Source organism: Pezoporus wallicus, unplaced genomic scaffold, assembly GCF_028554395.1.
Source record: "Pezoporus wallicus isolate ANWC-B61680 ecotype Strahan unplaced genomic scaffold, APGP_CSIRO_Pwel_v1 contig_2025, whole genome shotgun sequence".
Lineage (NCBI taxonomy): Eukaryota > Metazoa > Chordata > Aves > Psittaciformes > Psittacidae > Pezoporus > Pezoporus wallicus.
Window position 1 is genome coordinate 1,151,827 of NW_026640253.1, and position 21,261 is coordinate 1,173,087.

General features: G+C 36.8%; 1 protein-coding gene across 8 annotated transcripts in view; it reads left to right on the plus strand.

Annotated features, from left to right (window-relative positions):
* Positions 1-21,261, plus strand: part of SOX6 (SRY-box transcription factor 6) — a 371,657-nt gene that overhangs the window by 25,209 nt on the left and 325,187 nt on the right. Inside the window, exon 1 of one of the 8 annotated variants that reach the window (XM_057418200.1) lies at positions 6,527-6,545. The exons of the other annotated variants lie outside the window; for them this stretch is intronic. The gene's annotated coding sequence lies outside the window, so the exon portion shown is untranslated. Of the gene's footprint in view, positions 1-6,526; positions 6,546-21,261 lie in introns of those variants that run through there. 8 annotated transcript variants of the gene reach the window in all.

The window sequence follows — 21,261 nt, forward strand, 5'->3', positions numbered from 1 at the left end:
AGCAGACATTGCTGTGCAACCTATAAGATCAAAAAACAGCGAGAGAAAACAGCCTGGTGTATGTAACCATGCTGGGAGACGGACAGATTGTTTCACCCTTTCTTGCTATCCAGTTCTGTATTACTTGTCATTGAAAGCTCTGCTGGCTTTTGTGAGAGGTACCTGAGGGCTTCTGATGACAGGCATGTTCCTCCAGGCTTAAAAGAATGTTAGTGCTCTTGTAAAAGTAAGATTCAGAAGAAAGTAAATGTGGACCTTGGAGAAGCTTTACTTTTGATTCTATATACCTTTTCCATGCAGTTTTCTCTTTTCCTCTGAATCACCTATCTAATCATGTCTAGGTTAGAAAGTTGTTGTACGTAAAAGAGAATATAGGACTGCTATTTGCCTTTTACGTTTGTTTAGAGGGGATAAGGGGCATTAGAACTTCCAAATAGACCGGATACTAGTACACTGTTTAATTAATCCTCCATTCTTAAGAGAGAAATACTGTAGGCAAGTATGTTTATTCTCACTTTTCCAGTTGGGAAACTGAAGCAGGAAGGTTTCAAGATGGTTTGGGTCCTAGCCAGAATTCAAACTTGGAAGATATGGCTCGTTTCCAGGCCTGTGCTTAAATTCCAGACCATCTCTCTTTCTTTTTCTTATGCAATATTTTGTAATAAAGATAAGAATTTTTATACCATTACATATGCAGTTAGAAATAGTTCTTTATATGCTTGGATCTGCCTTTTCTCCATGGCTTTTGATGGAGCATATGTCTGCTTGATTCATGCTCTAGCGAGGATGCAGACTGTTCATAACAAATCTGTCGTTTATTCCTGTTTTCTTCCTGCCTGAAGGGGACTGCTCTCTTACGCAGTGGGCCATGCCACTTTATAACATCAGTTGTTCTGTTACAGTGAATTCAAGATTACAGCAGATTCTGGCAGGCCGTGGAGTTTACCCATCTTGCTCTTAGTTAACTAGCCATGGGCTCCCACCATATATATAACTGAACATCTGTATCTCTCTTATTTATGGCTATGCAAGTAAGGCCTGAAATACAAGCCCACTCCTTCATAGCACAGTGAAGAAACAAGTTAAGTTAAACCTCCAGAAACTTTCTTTTAATTCATTTTGTCCTTGCATTTTTTGGCATTTTTTCATCCTGTCTTTCTGTTTTACGACTCAGCAATATATTCTGTCTTGAAAACAACATTAAGTGTAGTTACATGCACACACACTGAGAGGAGAATATCCCCCCACAGTGTTTACAGCAACACCTCTAGGTGACGGCAGGCAGTAAGCTTTCTTTTTATAGAGCTCCAGACTACAGATCATTAGCTTGATATGGTAGCTCAGTGGTGCAAAGTCATTTGAATATTTATTACCCTGCTTCAGACTTTAGCTTTTCAAGTGGGAAATGTGATAAGACCCCCTTTCTGTCCTCTTGCCTGATATGTTAAAGCACAAATATATATAATGGATTTTAATTGTATTTCCTTGAATCTCTGTATTAGAGACCAGCAACTTGGATATCTGTAAGCAAGCAAAAACGTGTGTTGAACAGCTTCTCAAGTTACTCAAGTTTGCAAAGTCTTTTTACAACCTTCCCTCAAAGTCTGATAGGATATTCAGCTCCAGAAATGAGAATTGAATTTTCAAAAATTAATATATAAATATTAATGTATAATATACAAAAAGGCAGCTTTATAAATGTGTATTTGAATGGGGCACTGTTACTTAAGTATAAATTTAAAGACCCCTTAAAACTGGACTTTGCCAACAGTAATAGATTTTGAGAAATAGCAATAAACCAAACATTGTGTAAATGAAGGTTTGTGGGGGGAAAAAAGCCAAGCCTATTACAATATGATCAGCAAGACAAGAAAGCCAGCAGCAGGCAACAGAAAGGCAGAGGCAGGCTCCTGAATATATTTTAAAGGTAGAATGTTGTCAGTGTGTTTTCATTTAGCTGTTTTAAGATGTCCATGTTTCACTTGCTACAGTCACAAATTCTGTGAATAATAGGAATCATTATACGTGTGTAAAGGCTATATTGACTATGTTTTCCAGGCTCAAACACACCTTCCTTGTTGGCAGGGGAAGGCAATGAATGAGGCATTTTATTAAAACTGGTGCTTGTGGTTCTAATCAAAGGTCATTGGTTAGCTCTCAGTTTTCAGTCTCAGATTTGTCTAGATGTTTGATCAGGGGGCTGCAATGAAATTATTATGACAAAGACTTTGTACTGGGCGGTATCTGTCTGCTGAAACTTGAAAGTCTTTGCCACAGTGATGCTGACAGTATGTGAATGCTGGAAGAATGTGGAAGAAATGTTATGTCTTAAAGAAACCTTTACTAAGTATCATCTTCCCTTTGTGATACGTTTGAAATCATTTCAGTTGCTATTAAGGTACGAATGAAAAGGTGTTTCATTGATTAAAGGTGGCATGTTTTGTTTTTTTTTTAAGTGTACTGTATGCTTTAAGACAGTCTTCCCGTTACTTACTCTGCTCAGTCCCTGCTGCACACAGCAAGTTCATTAACATGCAGATATGCAGTGATTGAAGTCGGGTTGCCTTTTACATTGGAGTTGTCTCGATATAATGAGCTTCTCTTTAATGTTCAAAAAACTGTTGTTACTTTCTAAAAGGGGTTTGTTTGTGAATTTCATTAAATTTAATTCCATCTTCAAACAATTTCAGTATTGTTCATGTTACTACAATTAACATGCTTGCTGCTATGAAAACTGTTTTTTTTTTTTTAAACTTTTAGGCAATGTATGGTGGGGGTGTCATTAAAGTTGAATGAGACATTTCCTGTTTAACTCGTGGATTCAATATTTTAATTGGTGCCCATGTGCAAAAGTAGTAGAAAAAAGTAGGTTGGGGTTAGTCTAACCGTTTTTCCTTGTGGACTAGATAGGCAGCATTCAGTCAGGGAGAAGGAAAACCCCACTTACTATGCCAGCTTTGTTTTCTTTGTTAGATTAGGCCAGAAAAATGGAGAAAGAAATGCATCAGTCAGATAATCTGTCTTTGTTAAAGAGAGCATTATATGATGCAGACTTGGAAGGGATTTTTGTAATTTTGTCCTCAGTGTTTCTGATGTAAAAAGATTTGTTCTTTCAGGAAACATAAGGTAGAAGCTTACTTGCTATGAGGTCAAAAGACAGTGAACATCCAGTTGCTCAGATTTTGAGTCTGAGCCCTCAGTGTAGTTTCACAGTTTATTTGATGCCAGTGCCTCTTGGAAACTGTCTGTAAAAGAAAATGAGACATAGCATTTAAGAAGTGGTTTGCTTGGAAAAATGAAGGTGATATCAGACCAAAGGTGGAGTGGGAAGCAAAACTAGACTGGAAATACTTTCACTTTTCAATAATGCAACTTCAGCACTCTAAGATACATTGTTATTGTCCTATAAGTCTCTCATGGATTAGAAACCACCTGACATTATATATGATAAGGTGGATTACAATAGGGTACAGAAGCAAACAGAACCAAGTTCTTTAACTTGAGCAAATAGAGCAGGGGAAATAAGTTTACATCTTGCCATATTAACTTTTTAACTTTGTTTATTTTTTAATAAACTTCTAAAGCTCTGTTGCTGAAAGAGTTTTGTATGAACAGTGTCTATTTATAAAATAGTGGCATTGACAATTGGCCTTGATATGAAGGTAATGCTATCACCTTAATTTTAATTTTCAGATCTACATGAAGGATTAATTACAGATAACTCAGGTTACTATGGTACAGGTTTTTGGTCTTGTGAAGAGTCCAGAGATAACGAAGTGCTGAATGTGCTTTGGACAACTGAAGAAGCTCTGGTACTGGCTTTGGAGCTACTAGCTTTTGGAAAGTTTTAGATTAACTTCTAGGTGTAGCTAGCAGAAAATCTGGTACAGATTAAAGATGACAGTATTTTGTATGCATATGGAATTGAAAGCAGTTTGTATTTGCAATAAAATGGGATACTACTTTGTTACTATTTGGATACTATTGCAATACTTTATAGAAAGAAACATTTTTATTTCCATTTGTGCTATTGTAACAAATGGAAGTGATTAAAATATTCTATGACTATTAATATAAAGTTTCATTATTATCACTGTAATTGCAAAATATCTGTTTCTTATACATTACACCTTTAGTATATTTTTAAATGTTCCATGGAGTATTTGGACTTTCACTGCTATCTCTGGGAAGACGTTCCTTAGGTTGATGGATTTATTGTCACAGTCTGTTCCATCAGTATTAAATTAATTTCCTTTACTTAACTGATTTCTCCCTTGGTGAATCTTCAGTAATAACCTGAGCAACTTATGATGAGAATCTGCATTTAAAATTTACTGAAACTTCCAAGACTAACTTCTCTCAAAGTGTAGTTCTTAAACATGTTCTAACTCTGTGTTTGTGTTTTGGATTTTGTTTTTATAGCACTATTCCTTTTATTTAACCTGAGGGTTTTTTTTCATTTATTTATTTTTTCCTCTTGGAGGAGCTTTGTTGTCTTACAGTTGAAAATATTGTCTGTGTAGAAAGCACAGTTTATCTGAACTTCAGGCTCTTTTATGCAGTGAGTAGAAAGAGAGGGTCTCCTATTTGCATTGCTTTTATGATTCTGGGAACGTGAGTACAGAAAGCCCTAGCTCCTAATTTAGGCATTTACACTAGACATCTGAAGTGAAGTGGTGTGAATATTCCCTGATAAGAATTTATCAATTCCTTGGTAATGATAGAGTGTGAGAGTAGCTTTATTGCTGCCAATGAAGTTGATGTTAGTGAAAATTTCCAGGCAAGTAAGAGTAGCAAATGGGGCATCTTAGTTATAGAAATTTAATTTCAATACAGACATCTGCTGAAAATGAAAGACTTGATCTTCATGAATGTTCTCCTTATCTGTTACAGGCCCTTAGGCACATTATGGAGTCCCATTAAAACCAAGTAAGGCTTTTTTGGGCTCATGACTCAACTGTAGTGTAGTTCCAATTACAAAATCAGACCATTAAATGAGCTGGGCCTCACTGATTTCCTTTTTTTTCCTTTTTCTTTCCTTTGAGAGATTTTTCTCTGTTTTCCTCACTCAAAACCAGTTAATACATTGCTCAGATCAGTGATCTCTTTGTTTTGCCTTTCTGGTTTATCACCATCCTGTTTAAATGTGTTTTGTTTTTTTTTTTTAATCTTAAAAATGTTTACATGCTTGCACAAGAAAATTTTGTTGAAATAAACTAGAGACTCCAGGTAGACCGGTAGCTGCAAGGATATGCAGTGCCTGCTTGAAATGGCTTATAGTTTGTTAAAATCAAGTGACATTCAGTACGGATACTATGAAGAGAAAAATCAAAATAGACACCTAATTATAATTACTTTTTTTCCTGTCATTATATCCGTACGTGCAGAACAACTGATTTGAGATCACAACAGCTCAATTCGGTAGGTACAAAGGTTTTTCCTTCCTTTTTCCATCATCAGCAGGATGTAATGTAATTTCTTACACTGACCAAAGTCTGAAACTTCCTAAAGTCAATGGGTATGCTACCTGAATTAGTGGAATTAATTAATAGTTTATGAATGCTATTTAGGTTATAGACACTACAGATTATTTATACAAATAAAATCCAAAGGCTAAGCCTCTGATTTGGTCTCATTTTTCACAGATGGCTCTTCCAAGTGGACACAGTTGTGGTAGCATATACTTTCATTACTATTGAGGAAATGTAATTGAGGCCTAACAGCAACACTTAAGTGAAAGGGGGTAGGATACATTTATGAGAAAGGCTTTGCAGTTTTTGAATTAAGAATCCATTGGATTTCTTCCAGATTTTCATGATCATTTTGAAATTTTAGTCCAGTTCCTTTTGTTAGGTGAAAAATAAGCTTTATTTCTGAAACTAGCCATTCGTGTCTGTAACTGTGTAATGTGGGGCAGTCAAGTAGGATCAATACAGGACCACTTCAGTCTGAATCTTATATAGTACAGAAGGACTGAATGCAACAGTTGTCTGTCATCTTTTTCATGTATTTTTGGATGGAGTGGATCTGTTTCCCTAGAAAGGGGTATCAGCTCTGAGCCTCTCAATACAAGAGAGACATTGAGGTGCTGGAGTGGGGCTAGAGAAGGGCAATAGAGCTGGTGAAGGGTCTGGAGAACACATGAGGAACAGCTGAGAGATCTGAGGTTGTTTAGTCTGGAGATGAGAAGGCTCAGGGGGGACCTTATTGCTCCCTACAACTGCCTGACAGGAGGATGGAGCCATGAGGGGGCTGGTCTCTGCTCACAAGGAACAAGGACAGGAACAGAGGAAACAGCCTCAAGCTGTGCCAGGGAATATTTAGACTGGAGATTGGGAGTAATTCCTTCCCCAGAGGGTGCTCAGGCATTGGAACAGGCTGCCCAGGGCAGTTGTGGAGTCACTGTCCCTGGAGGTGTTCACACACCATGTAGATGAGGCCCTCAGTGACATGGGTTAGTGGTGGCCTTGGCAGTGCTGGGCAACAATCTGACTTGATGATCTTAAAGGTCTTTTCCAACCTTGTTGATTCTATTATTCTGCATAGTACTTAAAATCTGTGTATGAGTGGGCACATGCATGTGTGTGATATTGAAGGAAATGCTAGGTTTGTTGTTAGATAACAGCTTGTTTCAAAGCTGAGCCAAAAACCCCAATTAGTGTCAGATCAGTAACATACTAAATACAGGGGCATGTAAGCTCCTGTATGAAAGTATAGGCGGTTGGGATGGGTGGCAGAAATGAGTCTGCTATGGTATGTATTGATCAGGGAAGGTCTCGGGGGAAAAAAAGACTAATCATATGCTGAAAATACTGGCTAGGGAAGTAGTACCAAAATGATCCCATGGACACTGATGTTCTCAGAGTAGGAACATCTAAAGTTAGAGCTCTGATTCATGTTGTCACATCAAAGTGGATGTGGTTGACTTCTGAAAGGTATTCTCCTCCTTCCTGATTCTAAGGGAAAAGTTTGCCAAATGCCTCTGAAAATCAGGCCCCCTGTAACTTGGTATGCATCAAAAGGAGCATGACCAGCAAGTCGAAGGAGGTGATCCTGCCCCTCTACTCTGCTCTTGTGAGACCTCACTTGGAGTATTGTGTGCAGTTCTGGTGTCCTCAACATAAAAAGGACATGGAACTGTTGGAACAAGTCCAGAGGAGGGCCACGAGGATGATCAGGGGACTGGAGCACCTCCTGTATGAAGACAGGCTGAGGAAGTTGGGGCTGTTCAGCCTGGAGAAGAGAAGGCTGCGTGGAGACCTCATAGCAGCCTTCCAGTATCTGAAGGGGCCTACAAGGATGCTGGGGAGGGACTCTTCATTAAGGACTGCAGTGATAGGACAAGGGGTAACGGGTTAAAACTTACACAGGGGAAGTTTAGATTGGATATAAGGAGGAAATTCTTTCCTGTGAGGGTGGTGAGGCACTGGAATGGGTTGCCCAGGGAAGTTGTGAATGCTCCATCCCTGGTGGTCAAGACCAGGTTGGACGAGGCCTTGGTGGGTGGCATGGTTTAGTGTGAGGTGTCCCTGCCCATGGCAGGGTGGTTGGAACTATATGATCTTAAGGTCCTTTCCAACCCTAATGATTCTATGATTCTATGAATAGGAATTTCAGAGTCTTCCTTTCAGTGCTCCTGTTAAAGCTGCTTTACCAGTTATGCATTAGAAACAGCTACCATGGTGCAAGTCTTACCTTAACATTATCTTTAATTCACCCTACACTTAAAACAAACCTGATTACTAATGCAAGAACCATCTATAGTGCAGATGGGACCATACCTGTTTCTAAACCATTTGTACAAATGTCTCCCATTTTAACTGTAACATAGATAACTCTCTGATGTGAGCACTGAAGAAACTAAATGTTCAATTTAGTGTGCCAGTACCGTGAAAGATGTAGAAATAGCTGAATTGTAAATACTGTAAATCTTTCAAAAGATTGTCCAGAAATTACTGACTTTTGTTAATCATATAAATCGTGTTATTGACATTGAAAATTTTCCTCAGATGTTTTTATTATTTACATTAGGCTTTCTATATAGAATGCCACCTACATATCATGTTTTAGATTAGGTTCATTTAGCTTTACACTTCCCTGGGATATGGGATGCAAAAAGCCTTTTTACCACTTTATCACTGTGGCTTTAGATAATTTGTCAAAAAGTACTAATTTATCCTGAAGTTTACAGAGATAATTAGAGGACCTTTTTTTTTCTTTTTTTTTGAATTTTATTTTTTTTAAACTCCTTTCAGTACTGTGCCCACAGAAATGTAAGCAGAAAATGAAATACAAATTCGGTTATCTAAATTGATAGGTTAAGCAGAAAGAGAGTGAAACACGTTCTGCTTGGTCAGACTGTGCTTTCAAGATGCATTTTTTTCGAGTCTAAATTATTTGCCTTATTTGCCTGCCACTACTTTAGCACTTTATAGATAAAGATTTTGGCATACCCTGTAAACTGGAGAATACCACACATTGTGCGTCTGTATCAGATATACTGTAACTGAGGAGGCTTTCTTTGCTGACCTGAAATGCTTGAGATCCTCTGTACCCTTGCCTCACCCAACATGGAAATATACTTACTGATTTATGGTTTAGGATTTTTAATATTAGACATCAACCTGTGAGGTGGGAAGAGTAAGGTGTGAAAAAGTGTGAAGTTGCAGCTTAGCATTTTCAGGTCATGAGAGATATTTTTTTTTAAACCTCTTAAGGAAGCACATGACAAAATAGTCTGTCAGAAGTGCCAGCAGGTGTGGCTCTCAAAAGAAATGCATTGTCCTAAAACTTATAGGAATGGGGGACTTCAGAGAGTGAGGCTCTGCAATGGCTGTGGCTGCTCTGCTGCCAGAATGCAAGTCACTTTGCAGACACAACATGCCCCAGGATGAGCTTTGCACATTTAGGTGACAGACTGATAAGCAGCTAATTTTTTTGGAACCAAACTCAAAAGTCATTCTAGCAGTAGTATTTTGCATTCACAGATAGCTGTACATTGTTCCATGCATTTTCTGTTTCCAGTAGCACATGTTGTTTTCTGATAACAAGTTACTGCTTTGAAGACCAGGCCTTCTCTTGCAGTAATATCAACGGGAAGGCACTGGACTGTTACTGCCGCTGCCTATAACCTGTGTTATTTTGGAAAATAATGTTTTAGGAAAATGGAAATATATTTTACACTTTTTGTTTTCAGTTCTGTGTTATATCCAGCTATGTTCATCCTAAGATGGGGATGCAGAGCAGCAAAAGAAGGCACTGAAGAATAATGTAGTCAGAAAAAGCTGAATAGAAAAGCCAATTTACTGATCATTATTCAGCCTAGAAATATTTAGGAATCGTTTAGAAATAAAGTAAAATTTACGTTAAAAATGTTTAAGGAAGGAAGCCAAAAATGTTAACCATTTTCTCTGAAATAGATGTTAAAAGCATCTGACTGATGTTCTTTTAAATACAGGCCTTTAATTTGTATTGAAATGTGTTTAACATGGATGGTATACCCATGAGAAATCTAAACTGCAAAAATAAAAATGCTTTCATTACATGCAAGAATTTGTTATATTTACTTTACACTATACACCTTTGCTGTCCATGCTGGTGCACTGATGAGAGTACAGGTGTGTATGTGTGTGTACATACATGTGCATTGCAAGCAGAATGGAGCTGGTCAAACAGTTTGTCCTGAAAACTGCTGTGAAAGGGTCTAATATGGTTTGACTTTTTTACAACATGTCTGAGTTATGACTCTACTTTAATTTACCATCAGGACTTGAACAAGGTGTCTAACTACTTCTAGGTACCATGATTTGCTATTATACTAATGACAGGAATTACTAAAAATCTTTGCTGCCTTATTGACCATTTAAAGTGCTTAATATTTCTAAGTGAACTCACGCTTTGAGGAGGTTTGTCCAGAAAAACATTTCAAAAAGCAGTTCAAAAGAACAGTGTGGAAATTTACAAGTCAAACTGTGATTTATAATATTATTTTTCTAAGTAGCAACCACAAAAATAATCATGCTGCTGGAGCCAACAGCAGTATTTTGAAATGGTAGGATCTAATGTATGAGGTTATTGCATATGAATGGAGAGATATGTTATTGCAATGATATATTTTATTACTTGCTTCTGTTTTTATTAAGGATAATGAAAACCTTCTGTTTGGCCCTGTGAACAAAACTAACGTGACCTTTCATGTGACCCACCTGTTGTGCTTTCACAATTGATAATAGTTACCTCATGTTAGGGTGATCTGGAAAATAGCAGTGTGCTAGCACCACAGAAAGTAACATTTGTGTTTCTGTAGTTGGAATTTGTATTTGCCTCAGAAATTAAGGAAAATATAGGTTATCTAACAAAATGCTTAAAAGGCAAAGAATTATTGTAAGAGCATTGTCTGTGTAACTAGCAGATATGTTTACACAGGCATTCAGCTGCTGAATCGTAGTTGTAGATCTGCAGAATTGGCTTAAAATCTGTAATTTTTAATGGTATCAAAGATGGTGGGAAAGTTCAATTATATATTTTGCAAGTTAGGAGAGTACATGGATTAAAAAAGTCGGTGTATCTATAGATGCAAGCTTTCCTGCTTATTAATTTAAAAAATTACTTTTTTTCTTTTCTGTTTCATGTAGTACATGACATTTATTTATTTGGAGTGGAAATTCCTAGAAGGCTATTTCTAGACATTATTTTTCCAGTTGTATTTAGATCTTGATTCTGGAAACAAACATTTAACATGGATAGTGTAATGTTGTTTTTCCAGGGGTGTCTGGTAACTGTATTAGACTTGTGTTGGGATGACTTATAGGTTATAGGCATAAGGATTTGCAGTATCAGGATCCTAATTTCAAAGAGGTTTTCACATGTGGGTTTGAAGTACATGTGCTACTGCTGAATTTGCTCAACAAACCAGAAAGGCTCTTTCCCTTTGGAGCCCTTATGGTTTATCTTGTCAGTGGCTTTCAAGCTAAGAAGGATTTACACATTGGATCAATGATCCATGAAATAAGGGGGATTTCCACAGCGCCTGTCAGTGACAAGTTAGTGTGACCACACAGTACGCATTTTCAGAATTAACATGTATGCAGAAATAATATAGCTGTATAAGGGATTATTATGCGATATTGCCTAATGGTCAGGGAAGTAATAATGTATTGTGTATTAGAGGGAACCTTGTCATTCCCCCATTTCTTCTGGCTAGATTAAAAAATGTGTGTGTACAGTTTGTGCCAATAGTATCTGTTGTTGCAGATGCATCAACAAAAATTAGACCCAGTTAACACAAGAGGTCTGTCAGTACTATTTTCCTCTAGTCATGTCAGTGAAATTTTTCACTTCTCACCAAGTAGATGTCTCAGGTACTAAAGATCAGCAGTAGGCTAGAGCTGCAAAACTGGTCATATGTCCTTAAATGAAAGTGTTCTCTCACCGGCACCTTTGTAGTTAAACCATGAGACTGTCAGTTTGAGTGCCTCCTCATGGCAACTGCTAAGTTATGACATGGGGAGAGAGGTATCCTATTAAGTAGGCAGGGTTTGATCAAAAGCCCCTTTGAAGTCAACAGAAAGATTCCTATTGACTTAAACAGGCTTTGGAATAAGTCGTTAATTATGAGATACTCAATCAGGCATGTAATAAGCTTCTTATTGCCTAATTACGTACAACGGGAACTTTAGACCTGTGACCTGTCTGTAGGTTGGACTCCTTATCTTCCAAAAGCTCTGTACTACAAACTGCAAGAGCAACATCCCAGGTCCTTTTCCGTATGTCCTTTTCCTTATGTCCTTCCCTTGCCTTAAGGATCTAACCCTAAGCTGCAGTTCAGCTCTTCTGTTTTGAGTCGGCCAGCAGGCTCATACCTTGTGTTCCCTATTATTGTACTGTAGTGATGAGGATAGGGACGAGACTGTACAGTAAACCTCAAGTCTTGTCCATAAACCTGTCAAAGTTCTTGGGACCAGCAGCAGACTGAGCATTGCCATGCAGAAACCCTGCAGGTCTGGATCTAATCTTTGTCAGCATGCCTGTTTCAGCTATACTAGCAAGAAAACTTTTTGGTTAGACTTCCTCATTACAGAGGAAGCTAAATGGTGCAAATGCTGCAGCCAGGAGCTGCATTGTCTGTTGTAAGGAGTCTCCATGGGAACATCATCCAGGGAGGTGATATGAGCCTGTCTTGGTCTTCTGCCTCTTCTTCAGCCCATTTGTTGACTGCCTGGTATGTACAAGAATGCCTCTGGGGGTACATAGCTAGGGAAAGCAAATATCGTTAAGAAAGATAAATGATTCTTGCAGAAGACACTTGACAAATAGAGTTTTACTATAGTTTACCTTGAGCAGTGTGTAAAGGATCACCGAGTATTTGGAAATAGGAGAGTGTTAGCATCAGGATGAGCAAGTTCTATGTTGAAAAGACAGCTTATAGGGTGCCTCAACACAGCTGTTTTTAAGTCATCTGGATTTCAGTATTCCTGGTTAATCTTTTGCGATCTCTCTTAAAAAAGTATTTGCTGTTGAGACAAATTTAAGTCATGAATTGGCACGCATGTCGTACTACCCCCCCCCCCCCCAGCCCAATCTGTAGTAGGGTATTTTGCAGCTGTTTTTCAGTAATGGTGTAGTTCTGAGACTTTATATCAGAATTTTTCATGACTGCTGGCAGTAGTGCTCTTAATCACAGTGTTAAATAAGTATGAATTTAGAGAAAGCTTGGAAGAGAGGGACATGTGAAACAATCCTTTTTACAAGTTTTTAATGGGCATCTATTTGGTATGTTTGGTATCTGTGAGGTTTAAGGGTAGGGTCAGGAAAAAAAAGAGAATGCCAGAGATTTGTATTGTGCTTTTAACCTCTTTCTTTGCATTTTGTCATTACTTGTCTTATCAAAATCTAATTTAGATTCTTAGCTGCTTATATTCCAAGCAATCTATGGCAGGACTTGTGTCTTAAATAAGGGTTTTCTGGCAGTCTGATATCCAGAAGGTATCTTGCACCACTAGTGTGTTGTTTGGTTTTTTTTGAATTCTGAAGAGACATGTATCTGTTATTTATCTTCAAAATACTTAGTGCCTATTGAAGATAATTCAAGAGGAGAGTACAGATTGGCATTTTCACTTAGGACAAGTAAACAGCATTAGTTTTTATGCTTTGAAAAAATAATACTGATATTTGGTTAAAAAAATCCGAATGTTTTTCATATACTAGAAATATTTCTGTCAGCCATTCATCTAACACGTGTTATTCTCTTCCCAGATCTTTTCTCTGTCATTTCCTTATTGCAGCAATCATCAAAACCATTTAAAGAGTTTAATTTAAACTGAAATGATTCTCCATAGAATAAACAGAATATCTCACCTGTGAAGGATGATTACATTTTCTAAATCTGTTTTAAAAGGAAGGACCTTCATGATTCACAGGAGTTCTACTTGCAGTTTTTATGGTGGAGAAATCTTGCGTACTTTAGGTCTGAAAATAAAGCACTGATGTATTTGAGTGCTGTTAGCAATTTAATCTTTCATATGTTTGGCATTGAAAGAGTAAGGATCAGCATTTTGATTTGAGCCATCACCTGGCCATATATTGATATTCTTTTATTTTGAAAATATATGTATTTTTCCTAATTATTTGAGTACTTACAATGTGCCTTAAAAAAAAGGACATTTCAGGTGTCTTCAATAAATTATATACATTAAAAGGCAGTTGTGGTACAGATATAGCTTAGACTAGGCAAAACCAGGGATACCTTGTTTAAGTATTAGCTTAGAGTTCTGATGCATCTTCCTCATGTGTGGGTACTTGTCATCCACCTTTGCATATAGCTGAGGCTATTGACTTGGTGTTTAAGCTTCTCTACTTTGGTGAGTAGTTCATTTAGGCATGTCACTTGTGCAAGTCTAAATGAATGCATTTAAGGATGAAGAGTCAAATTCTTCACCTGCACACATTCTGACTCTCCCCAACAGCAACACTGGTACATATTTGCTTTGCAAATAAGAGTAGGCTTGCCAGGAACCGTGCAAATAAATTTCCATGACATTCATGGCAAGAACAGAATCAGAGGATACTGTGGTATGTCTCAACTGTCTCTTGCAGCCCCTACAGAAGTTGAATGGCTTTGCTAGCTACTGAAGCTGAAGGTCCTTAGTGATAGCCTCTGACCAGGCCTGTGGCCCTACCAACTCTCCTATTCCTCCAGAGCATCTCAAACTATGTAGCATACACAAACAGCTAATCCATTTATGCAGCAGCATCTGGCTACTCCAGATTTCCAGTAAGAACAGGGTCTTTCAGTAAGATTTCAGTTTCTCTGATTTGTTAAATACCCTATGCTCTCTCCTCTGTAATTAAACAGATATTTAGATATCGTATTCCACATATCTGCATCTGTGAAAAGATATGTTTCATGTATTTTATGTCTGCCTGAATTTGTGAATTTCCTTCAATTTCTTTAGAGGATGGAAACCTTTGCTAAGGGCTTGAAACAGGCCAAATATGCTACTGTTGGTATTTCTCAGACCTCTTGCATGACCCGGCTCTTTTCTTATGTCAGTTACATATTTTTTTTCTCTCTATAAAGCTGTATTAAAATTGCATACTTGAATTAATTTGCTATGGGTTGATTGTTCCTTGTATCTGTTACCTACCTTTCAAGTTCAAGGAATTTATTCAACATATTTCAAGCATCTCAGGAGACATGAAATGTCAACATTTTCAATGCAAAATTAGTTGTGTGTGCTTTTGTTTTTAGGCTTAAACTGGAGACTATAAAAGCAGTTTTCAGCACCACCTTTAGGAAAATCAGGGTTATCTCAAGATGGAATCTTACAAAATTAGTGGCTACTTTAAGAGCAGATTTACTTTACTTTTAAATACCAGCTGCAGTTTGGTACAGTTGTGTATATTATGTCAGCTTTCTTTTCCTTGAAAGACTCGACTATCCTTTTTTTCTGCATATTCAGGATTCCCTGTGTCTGTGCTTCTCTGCATTGTCTTCTCCCTTTTCACAGGATCAGAGTTCTGTTCATCCTGTCATATTTGTTCTGTATTAAAAACAGCATCCAGAAGTCAAAGAGCAGGTTTGAATGCAGTAGTCTAGCCAAAAATATATTGGTGTGACAGGATTTCTGTTCATAAAAAGGGAGAAGAAAAATAAATGGCAGGGGGAGGAGATGAGGGAGAAGACTGAGCTTATACATTCCCTTACGATTTTAGAAGTTGAAGAAAGGTAAACAGTCATGTTCTCATTTTTCTTGAATCTCTCTCAATTCAGGAGTATTTTGCATGTAACTGGCTGGTTATGATTGTAAATATATGTGTTTAAACATGTTTTATAATTTGAAGTTATATAGTCTGTTGACTAAAATAATACCTCCAAAGCAGCTGGTCTGTCATAAATGACATAGCTCAGCTTTTATGTCCCCTGTTCATCAAAAGAACCAATGAAAATTTCATTTTAACTGGCAGACAAATAGCTTGAAAAATAAACTAAAGGCCGCTGATGCCAGAGCGTAAGCAACACAATAATTTGCTAAAACTAATATGGCTGGCTGTAATCTGATCACATTTGGATCAATTGATTATAATCTAGATTAATTTATCATATGACTGACTCACAGTTCTAAATTCCAGGAAAATATCTACACTGGGTTTAGTGGAAAAAATAACCATATTTAGTTCAATATAGATGTTTTGCAGCCATACAGTGAGGGGAGTGTTTCCTAATAACTACACAGGAAGCTGAGAAACACGTATTAGAATAGGATATTTTGTATTGGCAGTCTTCGGCTTTTTGTATTTGAGGTTTACAAAAAGGTGATAGCTTTCCCCATATAATTTTGTATTATACTTAATTATTAGACAAGGAGGAACTTCAAATGCATTCAGAACTGAACAGAATGGAATAATTTTGACCAGACGCTGAAAAAAAAATCTTTCTGGCTATACTGTTAAGTATTTATTTCCTTATCCTTTCCTTCCTTTTTCCTCTTTGTTCCTTCCCTGTTCCTTGCCCATAAATGGAGGATTGTTTTAATTGTCTAAGGGAGAGGGGATTGTGAATGCTTCTGGAGTGTCAGCTTTAGTACCTAAGCCATGCTGATTTACCAAGCTTTTCCAGTTCACTGATGCAAGTGCAAGCATCGAACATTCATATACAGCTCTAATTCCAACTTATTTAGCAGTTATTTCTTGAATGGACTAATTTTACATATGATTAGGTTTTAATTCTTAAATCACAACATAAACTGTGTGTATTATATTACTATAAAAGTATGTTAATACAAAGGATATGATTAATTTGAACTGTGAGTTCTGTTTTTCCTGGTACACCAGTGTGCACTGTGGCTTCTGTGGGAACTCCTAGTTTGCAGCTGAAGGCAGAATTCATCCTCAAGCAAAAAAAAGTTGGTGCAGATTTTTAGGATGTGACAAGAATAACATTACAAGATATGTAACTATAGCAAGGCATAACAAGAAAATGATGTTTCTGTGAAAAGCAGACTGCATTTATTTCTGAGCTGATCCTAGTTTCTGATTCACTGTCGTGAAGGCCAAAACACAGAAATGCATATATTTGTGTGTGGGGAGGACTTGGGAATTGTCTCCTGGGTCCTGTTCCCATTTGGGTAGGTAAGAATGGGGCCAGACAATAGATCTTGCTTTGCTTTTATCCATCAGCTTCTCCTCATTCGCATTAGAGCACAACTATAGAAACAACCATGAACTGGGCTCATGATTAGCTCCTAGGCTTTGCAAAAGCTGTCAGTTTTTCAGAACTGGCAACTCAGTCTTAATGTGCTTGAGAAATTTAGGTCTATTACTATTTCATATCACTGTTCATACAGAATTTGCATCAAAAATATGCCAGAATGCATCACTGTATAAATGGTAAACTACTAGTTTTGAAGAAAAGGTAAAGCAAGGACATATTATATATGGGTTTTTAATTTTTTTTAAAGTGCCATGGAGATGTTTGGTTGCCTCTTCTCTGATGTAGACATTAGACCTCTTTATCTCATAGCAAATGAGACTCCACTGTTTCTGTGAAGTTAACATGTGATAAAACTGAAGTAACATGTTAGTGAACCTCCTTCATTGTTTGGCCTTGTTCTAGATGCTGTGAAATTTAAACCAAAATGTTAATTCTGCTATCCTGAAAGGACTAGCATCTTTCCCTGTGAAAGTTTCCCTGATATAGTTGCTCAAGTTTCTTAAGGTGTAAATTGGCTGATCTCTCTTTTACTTTTTATGCATTTTGACTTGATTATTCCTTTTTGGGTGGTGTATTCTCACCACATTGTGGTTGTTGTATGTTGCTGCATGACAGTAGTTGAAATGAGACACCCCATAATGCTTTTGTAAAGTGGCAGTAATCTGATTATCCTTCCTAAAAGTAAATACTTCCAAGCTGTTGATAGAGACTTAAGAAAGCCATGCTGATGCTCAAAAGATACGAAAATATGACTTGATAATAACTTGCTACTTGTTACAATATTGTTAACCACAATAAAATTAAAGGGAAAAAACTCACAGGAAATATATAAAGTGTATTTGGTTTTGAAATCTCTGATAGGAAATCTGCTCTGATCCTGTATAAAAATAAGTATGTAATGTGCAGTTTATTTTTGCCAATAAAGGAGATATGTAATTTTTGGAGTGTCACCCAATGAGAACGGCACTCTGTGTAATAAAATGTTTGTTTACTTGCCCATATATTCTATTTTGTCTGTCTGTTCGTTTGTCTAATAGGGATAAGTACAGTTGTGATCCCTCAGATTGCTGTATGCACTCATCGATCTCTTAATCAAATTCACTGTTTCTGATTTCTCACTTTCATTAGTTCTACTGCCCTTTATTATTGTGCAGATATATTTTAGTGTCATTGCACATTTTATTCATCTCTTCTTTGCACTTTATAATGTCATTAGATTTTTTCTTTAGAATGTTGTTTTGAAAGACTAACCTTGCAAAGTTACTTGTAATAATAGCTTGTTTAATTTCCATTCAAATTTCCTTATAATTTTTTGTTTGTAAAATTTTGTTCAGTACTCTGTGTCTGCAATTATCTAAACTTTTACTCTTTCACTGTATCAGTCCAGTTTATATCTTTGAAAATTCTGATGGGTGCAAATCCATGTCCTAGTAGAATCATTTTGATTTCAAAACCTGTGTTTTCTGGTTTATATGGTACTGTGGTACTTTAAAGGTTTCCATACAATATGGAGTGCTGCAGCTTATTTGTTTGCTGTGGAACTTGTAGTTGTCATTTGGGTTATATTTTCTACACTGTGCTGTTTCTAAAAATATTTGCATATTGTTTGGTTTTCTATTATTTTCATATATATATTATATATTTTTCATATATTTTCACTGATTTCAGAGCAGTTAACCCATTTTGACACCAACCAGACTAATAATATGTATATTCAATCAATTGAAGTCCTTGAGATAAGCATTTTATTCTACCTGGGATATTAATGTAAAGTAAATTCCTTAGAATATGTGCTCCAATAAGTTTGCATCATTTTGTGTCCTTGAATAGGCGATACTTGTAGGTGAGGGACATTAAATGTCTAGTAGTATTCAGGAATTGTCCATATTCCTGCCTTCTCCCTTTATTTTTCAAACTTTCCTACATTTACAGCTGTGCTCATATTGTTATTGTATGTGCAGGGACTGAAAAAACTGTAATGGGAGAGTCTGATGTGAAATATTCTTCATACTGCTTTTCAGAGTATTATTGTGAAATGGCTTTGTTTCCTTTTACTTCTAACAGTTTAATTTCTGGTGGTTTATTAGCTTGATTTCAGAGCCAGACATCTTAAACCAAGCTGAGCCTCAAAATAGGTGCAAATCATTTTACCCTTAATCTGTTAGATAATGCTCCTAATAATCATCAACATATAGAGGAAACATAGAGTAATGAAATTGGTAAGAGCTGTCTTGTATATAAAGGTGAGAACATTAGCTGAAGGTGAAGACGATCCTTCTTTCTATCCTGGTAGGACTTCCTAGTCAGATTATAGTATGTTGTAATTTCCTTCTATGGCCGTGTTTTGGCAATGTAATGTCTTGTTTCTGATAAAATGACTAAAATGTCTACCAAATGCAAGTGCCAAGTCAAAATATGTTCTGTATTTTGGTAATTGTGAAGAAAGAACACCAGATGGTTCTGATGATGAAGTGCTTTTGGTGGGATCACCAAGTTTTAATGGATGTCAAACTCCAAAGCCTTAATTACCAACCTATCCAGCAGCATAGTTTTTACCAGAGTGGACGAGTAATTTTCAGAAACAGGAAAGAAAGAACCGTGTATTTCTTTGCATGTAGCTGAATAAAACCCACTTAGCTTCTCTATGGGAGTATCTGAAACTCAGAATACTTGGGCCTAATAGAAAGGGTGCTAAATTATGTTTCCAAAGTAGAAAAACTATAGTAGGAACAATACAGGTTTTGTTCAAGTAGGTTGATATTTTCCCAGCATGCTCGATTTTCACAGTGTGCTGTTAACGTGTAATTCTCCTACAATATGAATATATATCCTACATTTGGGTTCAGGTGTATAATGATGTGATTAATTTTCCACATCCAGTCTGAGATGGCTCAAGAGTCGTGTGTTCTTTTAGAAGATTTTCCCATGTCCAAGAATTTGGACATGCCACATTTGAAGAGAAGAAAAAAAAAAATAGGAAGTCACACAGCACGTTTTATAACTCTTGCAGTGTTGCTTGATTTCATGAAGTCCATGCAAGTTTGGATTTATTTCTTCTGTAATGTTAAAATTTGACTTTTAACACCTTCCAGCCAGCCCTATGAACAGGTGAATATCACAGCAGTAATTTGTTTGCTGTAATCACAGTGGACTATGTACATATTTGAATTAAGTGTTCTGCATAGGATTTTTTTTTTTTTTTTGTCTTGCATTTGTATGATATGTTTCCTAAATCCTACTGATGTTAGAGAACCTAGTGATGCTACTATTTTCTTTCAGTTTTTATACTAGGACCCTTGTCTGAAACTCTAGTTGTTATTTTCATTGAACTCATTGAAAGTTTCACTATTGACTGCAGTGTGATTATAGGGTCAGCTTGCTGAAATACATCTTGGATGAGGCATAGTTGAGATAATGAGGCCAAATATAGCCATCACTTACAGCATTCAAGTTTTTGGCTTCTGTAGGATTGGACTGGTGCAACTGTGAAATGCTGTGAAATTTGAGTTTTATAAAATGTGAGAATCCTGCTTCTTATGTTGCCGTACAACAGTGAACAAAACCAGAAGAGCCTCAATGGGTATGATTTTAGACCCTCAATCTGCAGAAGCCAGGTTTTAAATATTGTTGGGACTTGCTGTGGAACACAGCTGCTTCTCCAGGTAGGGATAGATATCAAGGAGAGTATCATATATGATTGACGGGAGACTGTCTTGTTGGCATTGAGCCACTTTGTGAATTTTTTTTATATAATTATCTCTTAATTTTTGTACTTGCACTTAAGCAACTGGTAATTAGTTCGTCTTAAAATCGGAGTCAGCCTGCTTACAGAGAGGATTCTGCTGACTTCTGAGAGTAACATTTTTTTTTATTACTTACAACTTTTAAATTGTTTTAGAAGTATTTTCACTGAATTTTGCAAGGCTCTGCATGGCTTAGACCGGGATTCAGCTGTCTCTGACCTTATTGAGTAGAATATTATTTCCTGATTTTCAAGGAGGGGATTTTCTGTTAAGCTGTTTCTTAATTGTACAAATGACCGCAGTACAGGGTTTCGGTATTAGAAATGTGCGTTGCTTGATCTTCCTCCTAGATCCTCAAGTTACAGTTTGAAAGTTCCACAAACTTCATGTTGGCATTCTGTACAGAGGAAAATATCATCCAACTACAGTATTTTTAAGTATTTATTTTTTTGGTAAGGTACTTCAAAATTTCATCTGGACACATATAGTTGCAAAATATATTTTTGTCATTAATATTAGTAGTGTCTTGCTTTGCAGTGTATTACCAGGTATTGATAACTCAGAGAAGTTCTGAAAATTTCTAAGAGATTCATTCCGTCACTGGGGTGGCAGAATAAAGAGCAAAATCATACATCCATTAAAATCATTGTTCTGCAGCAAAACAAATATAGTTGGTTTTTAACCCTGTGTTCCAAAAATAGCCATGCCTTCCTGTGAGTTCAGGGGAGTCCCTAGGGGTTGCTATATTTCTTTGAGGGACCATATTTATTTGCACCGAATAATGTGGCTGGTGATATTTTCAAAATG